Consider the following 12,261-nt stretch of genomic DNA (forward strand, 5'->3'; position numbering starts at 1 on the left):
GGAGGGCATAAATTGGAAAAGGCTGTTCTAGAAGTTCTTCCTCAGTGCCAAAACAAAGTTACTGTCTAGATGATTGATGGCATTGATGGCATTTGTAGTTTAAAAACAGAGATCTGGGCTGATTGTTTTAAGATCAATTCTCCCTGACAATAGAGAGGCAACTACTTAGTTTTGGTGACTGTTGTTTTTGATGTAACCCACCCTTGGATAATTCCACTTAATTCTGAAGATCAAAGTGAGGTAGATCTTTATGTAGCCCAAACAGCACCAGTCTATGCAGAAAACAGAGGATTTTGCAGGCTTTGGAATGCCCTGTAGTATTGGATCTCACCTGAAGAAGTCCTTGTCAGAAGATGAATATGAAATATTTGATGTCCACAGGTTTCACATCACCTAGAAATGGAAGTTGGAGACTTGGAAAATGCACACCCTGAATCAGCCATGAGGCAGATGTAGCCCTAAATGGGGCAGCTAGTTTGCAGTTTCAAGCCCCAAAACAAAATAATTGTTACAGAGCAGGTTTCATGAAGGAATATTTGGAAAGAGAGTCCTGTTCATCAAGAGGAATTCCTTCTAATTTATGGCTAGTGGTTAGGCTATCCTGGAGTCCTGGAGTCCCAGGACAGGTCTTTAGTTCAATGATAAAGGGACATAAGAGGGAGGAGGCAGTAAGTGACAGAATGTGCATCACAACCTTGTCCTTGGGCTAGTATTGGTTCCTCCTTTAAATTATGGTCTCTGATCTTTCATCTTTTGGTTGAACTTGGTCCATGCGGCTGATTTGGTTTTGGTCTCTGTTATGTTTAACTTATAAATTGTGACTACTGCTGTTGGGAAATGTAATCTTCCCTTCCCATCCTCTTACCTTGTTTCATAGAATGCCCAGAAAACCTTTTGTGTGTGTAAGAAGTTTTTTTTAAAAAATCCATTAACCCAATGAAGATTTGAAGCACACACATATATACACACAGCAAGAGATGACATTTGAATTTCATGAAAACAATATCATGTGGACAGGTCGTGTCCACACAGAGCAATCTCTATAGATTGGGCCATTGTGTGCTTACTATTGTGTAGAGATGTGTGAAACGCTTTGATTTTGAAATTTTACGAATTGGAATGTCCCATTCCATACCCAAACTGGGCTGTGCTGCTATCAAAACAAATCATTTTGCATTCAAGGCAACACTTCCACATTCAAAACAGGGTGTTTTAAATTCAGAATGGTTCAAACTTTAGATGCTTTCCACACCCTTACTCTGGTGTAAATAAAGCAGAATTGGAAGAGCATTTGCATGCCACATATTTAATATACTGCAAAATTTGCCCTTGAGTCCCTATCTTGCCACACTGTAAAAATAAGCTTTATATGTATGTACTCTATTGGAGATAACTGAAACTCTTTTTAAAGTCACAGACTCTGATACATGGAACAGACATACATACATCACTTGAAACATCTATTCATGTCCAAACGACCATAAATACAGCTTCTTTCCGATTTCCCTGATTAGTGTGGCAGTTTAGAATTGAATAGATAAGAAAATCCTTGGCTTCTTAGCCTGAGGGGCCAGGATTGCTGTCCTGAAAACTGTCTGTAGTAATTTTCAGAATTTCCTTGCTGGAGGTAGGACAGTTTTCCATTTTTTCATTCTGCGTGAATGTTTCTCTGACGCTGTAGATCTTGAATCCTCATTGTGGCTCCTGAGGACAACAGTGAGCCTGCCAGCTTCAGCTTCCTTGACATTTGCCAGATTTCCTGTTCCTCACTTGTGTTTTGTTTTGGTTTGTTTTTTTAAGATTCTGTTAATTAATTAAGTTAGCAGATTGCAAAACAGTGTTTACCCTGAAGCATAATGTGTAATTTGAGCAATGCCTCTGGGCTCCAAAAAGTCCCTAGCAAATTAAATGGTGGGTGACTACAGCTCAATGCTTTATTTTTCTTGGGGGGCAAATTATTATCAGCCTAAATCTATCCACTGCAGGATGAAGGCCTCTTATGGAAAATTATGGACTGTAATCTATCATGCTGGTCCAGTGCAGATTGCAGATAAATGTTTTTTGACCTCACAATATAGGGTGGAGAGAAAGTGACTTTTCCCTAGGACTGGCAGAAAGTTGGATAAGAAAGAGAAGCTCCAACCCATGAAATTTGAGTTGAGGATCAGGAATTATGCAACAAACTAGCAACCACTGGAGCTACATGCAGTATAGATTTGTTTTATATGAGCTGTTGGGATTTTTGCTCTGTGTGTGTATGCATGTGTTCTGGGAATGGCTGATTGAATTAAACCTCTTTTGAAGTACTTGTTCAATCTTTTCTTTCTTTCTTTCTCTTTTTTTTTCAACTCCTTCTTTGACTTTGATACAGTAGTAAAGATTTGAATTCTAAATGAATCAGTGGCACTCAATCTGGAAAAAAGAGAACCCATCTTTAAAAGATGTGCCCCCCCACCCCCCACCCACCCCCCAGATCAACTACTGGAGAACAGGCAGGAGGATTGCTACTTATCTGCTGCTGAACGAATCAGTCCACAAAAAGATTTTTCCAGAGTAAAATGACTGGTGGCAATACCACCAAAATAGTAGTTGTGGAAGATGCAGTAGGATTGTGGGTGAAAAGTTTAAAGACCCCCTTATGGGAGCTAGTAATCCCAATACACAATGTCCTGTGCATGCATAAGTTTGTGCTTCAATCTGTTGCTACACTAAATTACAGGGTAGCATTTAGGTGTGTATCAAGACTTATTTAAGAATGCTTGTTTTATTTACAGAATAGAAACTACATTGGACATTACTGAAGTTTCACTTTATTCTTCATTTTGTTGGTGGTGGTGGTGGTAATGTCACCTTGCAAGTCTTGGCTGATCTCAAACAAAGCTAAGAAAAGTCAGGTCTATACTTGGATGGAAGGTGACCAGGAAACCTCAGGCTGAAGGTTCATTGGAAGGTTGATCTGGGAGATCAAAAGAACACCCTGAGAAAAGGCAATGGCAAATTAGTTGTATAGGAAATTCAGCAAGTGTTGAGCTCTATTCAAGGGAGACTTTTATCTATGAGCAGTATGCTTTTATTATATGCTTTAATACATAAATCATAATTGTCATTTGTAAGGAATCCATAATTTATATGTACATTTATATTTAAAAACATTTAATTTGGGCTTTAGGCTTATTTTAGTTATTTTAGCATGCTTCTGAGATTTTATGTTCTCTCTTACACACAGATGCAGCCCAAGCAAATATTTAACCTTTTTAATTTCCTTACTGATTTTTAATCATTTGCAGGTACTCTAAACTACATATTAGATATCAATAAGCACTTACAGACTTTGGCTACATCAGCCAGTCATGTGGATAGCAATTTAACTAACGTAATAATAAAAGTAGCCAATGATGACATGGTGATGACCACAGAAAGAACCAAGATTATATGGTTGGATGTCTTAATATGCAGCCAGAGCAGTTTTGGAAACTCAGTGAGTTTGCATTGTTCTTTCTTACAAGAATATGAAATGTCTTACTAATCCGTAGTCTCAAGACTGAGAATGTTGCTCAATTTTGCTGCTTGATATAGCACATTAAGACTATTTCTCCCCCATACTAACCAACTTTAGCACTTGATTTAACCCTAATTATAACAAGGTTAGCACTAATTATTGGTGTTTTGCCAAACAACATGACAAACTGTGGCCAGACATGGTTCACTGGTTATATTCAAAGCTGGCCAACACCTGCATTTTAGCTGGCTGCCTATTATGGCTGATCACATAGTCAGCCAGATGTTTAGACTGGATTTGGCATGTTTATCCACCTATCAAGTCATTCCCAAGGACCTGGGATAGGCAGATGTTGCTTGATGTTGTTAAAGGTATCATTGTAGGATATAAGGTATTCCAAGTAAGGCTGCCTTTTGCAATTGACTGATGGTGATTTTGTCAATGCCGATAGTCTTCAAGTGGTACTTCAGATATTCTGGGATTACACGTAAGGCACCTATAACTATTGGTACTCTCTTTGCTTCCTTTTGCCATAGTTGTTCAACTTCTCTTTGCAGATCTTCGTATTTTGTGATTTTTCTCCAGTTCTTCTATGCTGCTGCTGCTGTTGTTAACAACTTCTGGTGGATTAATCGGATTGTAGTCTTTGCATATGGAAAGGGTGGAGAAGCTCCCTTTTATTCAGGAAGGGTAAAAAAAAGAGGTTGGGAGTGCTGCAGGTGCTGGAGCTGGAGCAATCCTATTTTACCGTTGTCCTCATTCCATCACTGTGTCTAAAGATCAGAAAGGGCAGTTAATCATAGATAAATCTATCTGTCTGTGTGTTGATGATAAAGAGCTATGATTTAAGAAAGTAAACCTTGGGTACACAATGTGTAAGGTGTTATCTGTATACATAAAATACCATTGGAGTCCTCTAGAATCACTTCCCAGCAAAATTGTTCATCTATCTATTAAGAGATGTTGATAGTCTAAGAAAACACATAACCAAAGAATAAGGCCACACAGCCCACACCACAAAATATGTTCTTACCACAGTCTTCATTTTACCACAATAGCAGTGGTAAATATCTTAATGCATTTGCAGGTCACTGAAGTTCAAACTTCTGAGATAAATCATGTATTATTGTAATAGACTACATAAACAGATGAAACAAAGCATATTTCAGCCAAAATCTCAATCATAGGAACTAAAAGGAAAAAAAAAGATAAAAGAAACAAAGGATGTGAAACAAAAAATGAATTGATAAAATCAAACAGGAGCATAAAATAGGGTCAGACAAAAATGAGAAATTCGTCTCCGTTTTTTCACCTGTCGTGGCCCATCTGGGGATGTTCTAGCAGTGTCTTTCCAGTGCAATGACCGGGGTCCTGACTATGACCCAGAGATGGAAGTGCTACCAAATTCTCAAGAATAATGGCTTAACTAAGGAAAAATCCTTGCTCCTGAATAATCCTTTTGGTGGGACAGTCCTGGAACAGTGTGGCTGGTGCTAGATGGAGATTCCAAAAGCAGAAGTAGAAAAAAAATCACTTGGAAGGTCTCTTAGACTATGCACCTTATTTGGTATTGTTGCCTAATTTGTGTTCTATCTTGGTTGATAACTTTTGGACATCTATTGATACTGTTATTAGAATTTTGGACTTCTCTTGGTATTGCCTCTGATTTTTTGCCATATGAATTGACTGGTTATTGTACCCATTATAAAAATTAAATCATCAATGGAACATTAATAAGCATAGCATGAGATTATATATTTAAACTGGATTTTTACAAAATACTGGAAGTTATCAGATTCCATACATATTTTTCATGTCTAAGAGTAAAAGAATAAAAATAAACATTGTTTTCTGATAATCAGATTGATGGTTTCTTTGTTGTAGAAGTTTTCTGGTTACTGCTGTTGGCATAGGTATAATTAAGCATTATGTTCATATGTCATGTGTGGTGTGCAGACAAGATATCTTAAACAAAAGATTCAGAGTCTAATCACTGACAAAATGTATTTTCATGACATGTGATTAATAAGCTTATTATTTTTGGATTAGAAAATTGCAGCCAGTTTCAGGATGTGTGTTAGATTGTTTGATGTAACTAACCAGAGTACACAGTGCTGATTTTATGACATCATCTTTGGCTTCCAGTTGGTTTCTGTGCCTCAGTTCAACTTTAAAGCCTCATTTGCACAATACCCTGGTGGAAATAACACTGCACAGAGGCCAATCAAGTATCTTTCAATTCTCCCCATTTTTAGCAGATTAGTGCTACTGTATCTGAGCTACAAATATCCAAATGACCAATACATGGCAGAAAAGATACATAGAAAATGCTAACCCTTTGCTGCCATCTAGTTGTTGTTACCTAGATTTTTGCAACCCTGATTCTAGACAGACTTTCCAGAGACCTCTGCACTGAACAAGAAAATTCACAGCAGAATTACCCAATGGATTTGGAGAACATGTTTGACTACATATTACTTAGAAATTAAATCCCCACTTTCTATCCCTATTATTAATCCTTTGAAAGCTCTTAGAGCTAGTCTCCTCAGGAGGAGATGAGTGGGAGAGAAAACTGGGAGAAACAAACCTACAGTCAGGACCAGAAATATTGGAACAAGGATAATTGCTTTGGCATTTGGCCTCTGTACTTTTCACTTACTGTAGACAAGACTGAAGGCAGAAAGACCCACAAACAAGAAGAAGCTGAAGGCAGCTGCAGTAAAGGCCTGGCAAACCATCTCGAAGGAGGATACTCAGCATTTGGTCATGTCCATGGGTTCCAGACTTCAGGCAGTCATTGACTGCAAAGGATTTTCATCCAGGCATTAAAGGTGATCCTTATGTTTGCATTGATGTTCATTTGTTCCATTATTTATGAGCCACCAACGATAGGTGTGTGTGTATGCCACTGGCTGTACTTCCTGAATGGTTAGTGCCCCACTTTTGTCAAACCCTTGAATTACAGCTGAAAGTCCTGACTTCACTACCATCTGGGTGTGTTTCCTTTCACCTTCCATGTGGTGATGTACAGAGGCCAAATGCCAAAACAATTATCCTTGTTCCAGTATTTCTGGTCCTGACTGTATGCTGCATCTGGATTGTTATGTGGATCCTGATTTCTATAAGCTAGGATTAGAATCAAGTGTCCTTTTTCCAGCTGCTGGAACATTTTGTGCCTCTACTCAAACAAGGGTAATTACTAGAGCTCCAATAGATGCAACAAGCATAATGATATGTTGCCTTATAGAACATATCCCTCTCTTCATCGTGACACAATTTCTTTGGCAACCTTCCTTGGTAATATAGAATTATGTACAGAACAAAATATTTTGGGAGTATCAATCTATTGTGATATATGACCCAGTGAGGGAAAGAAGAACATTTCTAGTGTAGCATTATTGGGTCAAAAGTATCTGAGCAATACAAGCCAGCTGCCTTTTCCAAAATTGCTCCTTAATGGTATCACTAGAAGGCAAATATTCTACAGCAGCACTGTTATTTAGCCATACAGTTTAACCTATTCTGTACTACAGTCAAAGTAAAAGTAAAAGTACATAGAAGTCACTATCAAACAACTGGACACTGAGATAATCACATCAGGCTAATCCTGTGGGAAATGTTACCTATGTAGGCTATGTAGAATGCCTTTTCTCAAGAGCTTGCTTAGAAAAAGTGAAGCTAAAGCTGCATACTAGGCAAGAGTTAACCATCACAGAAACTTGCTCATCTGTAACAGTCCCACACTGAGGATCATTACCAGCCAACGCCTTGTAGGAAGTGTCCTAAGAAGTTTGTTTTTATTTATGATTGCTTACATTCCTTTGTGTATATGGATTATGAAAACATATGAAACATAAACATGTCCTGATTCATATTACAGTTACATTTAATTATTAATTCCTTCCCCCGGTGTTTGAAACAGATAAAAAAAGCTGTACTGCACCTCTGTTTGAACAGGAAGACCTGAAAACAGTGTATGTCATACTGCAGGCGGAAATCATGTATTGTATGTAATGTATTGTATTGTAGATTGCTGTAAAATAAATGTAGGCCTAAAAAATCTAACTTCAAGACCGTACTCTCTTAAAGCCATATGGAACTTAAAGATAAATGTTGAATACAATAATAAAATAAAATTGTTTACATTGTTTGCTGACCTTCCATTCATTTGCTTAGTTTTGGCCCACATTCAGCTGGAGCTAAATTCAACTGGGGCCAACTGAGTATATTTGTTTTGGTGGAGAATATGTTGTGTATCTTTTGCTCTTTTGTTCTATATGAACATACACATGCTGTATCACCTAATATGCTCTCCATTTTGCAACTAGGTTACAGGTATTTGAATCACCTGAAATACTTTTAATAAAACAAAATATTTTCTGAAGTGGCTTACATTAATAGAAAACATGTGTCAAGAACTGATTATTTTTGTTGCTGGTTTTATTGGAACTCTTCTTAGCCTATTACACTCCCTGGTTCTTTTCCCTTCCTGTTCTCCTGATGCCTGGGAGAGATCAGCAGAAGGAATGAGGATTAAAGATCATGGAAGGAAGTGGAAGATGGGTGTTTTTGCCTGTGAAAGGGTGGGTCTTCAGCTCTTGAGAAAATATCAAACTCCAAAATCACACAGTCCAAAGGCAAAAGTTGGCTGTGATGTAGACAATAAGAGGGAGGATACTGCCTTGTTTCCAGCAGGGTTTAATTATACATACATACGTAAATGTGCTTTCTAGTTTTTTGAGCACAAAGATGGTAATAATGGGTAGGTGGGGTAGTTGTTTACTTGTTTTAATACTTGGCCTTATAATTATCACTTAGTTTAAATAAATGACAGTTCCATTTTGCATTGTGTCAATATTTATTGTTACTTCAGCTTAGAGATATATGTAGACAAAAGCCCCATTTCCTGATCATTTACAGTAACAGTAGCTTTTCTTAAATAACAGCCATATTTAGCTAGATGCAAGTCTGACTGAAAGCAATGGGTGGGGTTTTTTTCTTTTCTTTTCTTTGTCTTTTTTTTTTTAGTAAACATGCTTAAGAGTAAACTATTCAGTCCTGGACCCCATATAAAGCAGGAAATACCTTAAGTATGTTTTGGTGTTTAAAAGGATCAGATGAATAAATCATCTATGAACTTTTCCATTAAAATGGAATCCAAAGGTAGGACTACTGGATCTGGGCTCTAAAAATCCAGAGAACAGCAAGGAAATATACTTAGCTCTACTATTGCTGCCATCTCATGGCTATCCAGATTTTTGCAGTTATCAGATTATTCTGACCCCCCCCCCCGCCTTTTTTTAATTGTTTGTGTGCCATCAAGTTGTTTTTGACTCCTAGCAACCACATAGATAGATTTTCCCCATGATGATCTATCCCTAACTTGATCTTTCAGGTCTTCCAATGGTGCACTCATCACCACCATGAGTCCATCCACCTTGCTGCTGGTTGTCCTCTTCTTCTCTTTCCTTCCATCTTTCCCAGCATCATAGCCTTTTCCAGATCTACTTGTAATTGTATGATAGACCATTTCAGTTCTGATGCATGATTTGCAGGTATAATTTATTCCTGCATGATCTGATGAAAGCCCTATGAATTGCATTAATTACAGTGGGGCAAAAAAGTATTTAGTCAGCCACCAATTGTGCAAGTTCTCCCACTTAAAAAGATGAGAGAGGCCTGTAATTTTCATCATAGGTATACCTCAACTATGAGAGACAAAATGAGGAAAAAAATCCAGAAAATCACATTGTCTGATTTTTAAAGAATTTATTTGCAAATCATGGTGGAAAATAAGTATTTGATCACCTACAAACAAGCCAGATGTCTGGCTCTCACAGACCTGTAACTACTTCTTTAAGAGGCTTCTCTGTCCTCCACTCGTTACCTGTAGTAATGGCACCTGTTTGACCTTGTTATCAGTATAAAAGACACCTGTCCACAACCTCAAACAGTCACACTCCAAACTCTACTATGGCTAAGACCAAAGAGCTATTGAAGGACACCAGAAACAAAATTGTAGACCTGCACCAGGCTGGGAAGACTGAATCTGCAATAGGCAAGCAGCTTGGTGTGAAGAAATCAACTGTGGGAGCAATAATTAGAAAATGGAAGACATACAAGACCACTGATAATCTCCCTTGGTCTGGGGCTCCATGCAAGATCTCACCCTGTGAGGTCAAAACGATCACAAGAATGGTGAGCAAAAATCCCAGAACCACATGGGGAGACCTAGTGAATGACCTGCAGAGAGCTGGGACCAAAGTAACAAAGGCTACCATCAGTAACACACTATGCCACCAGGGACTCAAACCCTGCAGTGCCAGACGTGTCCCCCTGCTTAAGCCAGTACATGTCTGGGCCTGTCTGAAGTTTGCTAGAGAGCATTTGGATGATCCAGAAGAGGATTGGGAGAATGTCATATGGTCAGATGAAACCAAAGTAGAACGTTTTGGTCTAAACTCAACTCCTCATTTTGGAGGAGAGAGAATGCTGAGTTGCATCCAAAGAACACCATACCTACTGTGAAGCATGGGGGTGGAAACATCATGCTTTGGGGCTGTTTTTCTGCAAAGGGACCAGGATGACTGATCCGTGTAAAGGAAAGAATGAATGGGGCCATGTATCGTGAGATTTGGAGTGAACACCTCCTTCCATCAGCAAGGGCATTGAAGATGAAACGTGGCTGGGTCTTTCAGCATGACAATGATCCCAAACACACCGCCCGGGCAATGAAGGAGTGGCTTCGTAAGAAGCATTTCAAGGTCCTGAAGTGGCCTAGCCAGTCTCCAGATCTCAACCCCATGGAAAACCTTTGGAGGGAGTTGAAAGTCCGTGTTGCCCAGCGACAGCCCCAAAACATCACTGCTCTAGAGGAGATCTGCATGGAGGAATGGGCCAAAATACCAGCAACAGTGTGTGACAACCTTGTAAAGACTTACAGAAAACGTTTGACCTCTGTCATTGCCAGCAAAGGATATATAACAAAGTATTGAGATGAACTTTTGATATTGACCAAATACTTATTTTCCACCATGATTTGCAAATAAATTCTTTAAAAATCAGACAATGTGATTTTCTGGATTTTTTCCCCCATTTTGTCTCTCATAGTTGAGCTATACCTATGATGAAAATTACAGGCCTCTCCCATCTTTTTAAGTGGGAGAACTTGCACAATTGGTGGCTGACTAAATGTTTTTTTGCCCCACTGTAAATGTGCCTTCATGCTGTAATGTCAACTTTTACCATTAAGAAGTTCAAGGGGTGGCCTCAAGATGGCAATGGGTGAGCAGCTTGGAACCTATGCTCTCTGTTTTATTCTATTTTATTTTATCTTTCAACCTATTTTCATTTTTATATTACTTTTAATTTACCTTTTATAAATTGAAATGCCTGGGAGCTCATCTATCTGCTCCAGCTACAACTCAATAAAATATAAAACAGGACTCAAGAATGGGAAAAAGGAAGAGACAGCGTGTACACTCCATAACACGGACACCACCCAAGCCTTTGAAGCAGCAGAAAATGGATGAATATATAATAAACAAGCAGACAACTTCAGCAAGTAATTCTGACCCTACTTACTCTCCAGACAGACATAATACTTATAACTCTTATACAGTAACTCTTTGGAATGGGATCTACAGACAGAAATTGAAACCCAACAGCTTATAGAACTTTCTTCTTCCCTGGTAGAGGATGCCCTTCTCCCCCAGACTGTTGCTGTTTGTTCAGCAACTGCATTGCTTATGCAAGATGGGGATGATAAGAACTTAAAAAGGGAAAATGTAACAGACTTCATCACTAGGCAATGCCTGCCCACAGCCCAGTTGGTGATCTTGATCTTCGAACTTTTGACTTCAGTCAAAAATAAGGTTGATCTACTAAAGCAGTCTTTTGGGTACACTGAGAGCACCCGAATAAAGCAGCAGAAGCTGTAAAGATACCTGCTGCTCATACCAACACACAACAAGCAGCTAACAGGGAATTTAGAACTGACCCCATTCCCGAATCTAGTAGGAGAGTAAGGAAACTGTGGAGGGCTTATCTCTAAAGCAGAAAAAGAGCAGAGATGAGATAAGTGCAATTATTACTTGTAGACCAATCAGATCATGCTGCAGATTTCCAACAATAGAGTGAAGAGAGGGTGACGAGACTTCAAAAAGACAGTTATTCTGTTCTTGAGTAAGCTGCTCCACTGCAAAAGCTCTTTGTTAGATCTGCTACATACTGAATGGCTGCCATCTAGAAGAGGCTGCATGTGAATTCTGCTAACATTTAAGCAATCTACAGTCCCTAGCATGCTTTTCAAAATGAAGCCCTTTGTGAGCACCTTCTCAATATTGCCAGTATGTGTCTTCTGTTCAGAGAAAGCTAGTCTGCTTTTGGATCAGTTTTCCCAAGAGGGTATTACCACTTTAAAATCTAAGTAACAATTAGGGAAGCCTTGCTCATAGTCACCTGAGCCCTCATAACCTCTTGCTTAGACTACTGCAACATGCTCTACATGGGGCTGCCCTTGAAGACCATTCAGAAACTTCAACTGATACAGAATGCAGCTGCATGGGTAGTAAATGGTGTTGGATGTGCGACACATATAACACAACTACTGCATAAGCTGCATTGGTTGCCAGTGTGCTTCTGGGTGCAAGGCAAGGTGCTGGTTGTTGCCGTTAAAGCCCTACATGGCTTGGGACTGGGTTACCTAGGGGGCCATATTTTCCCAATAGTTTCTACCCATTCGATTTGGTCCGGCAGGTTGG

This window comes from Python bivittatus, unplaced genomic scaffold (assembly GCF_059951505.1).
Source record: "Python bivittatus isolate LINGU-HERP-01145 unplaced genomic scaffold, Pbiv_v1 ctg000350_np1212, whole genome shotgun sequence".
NCBI classification, from domain to species: Eukaryota; Metazoa; Chordata; class Lepidosauria; order Squamata; family Pythonidae; genus Python; species Python bivittatus.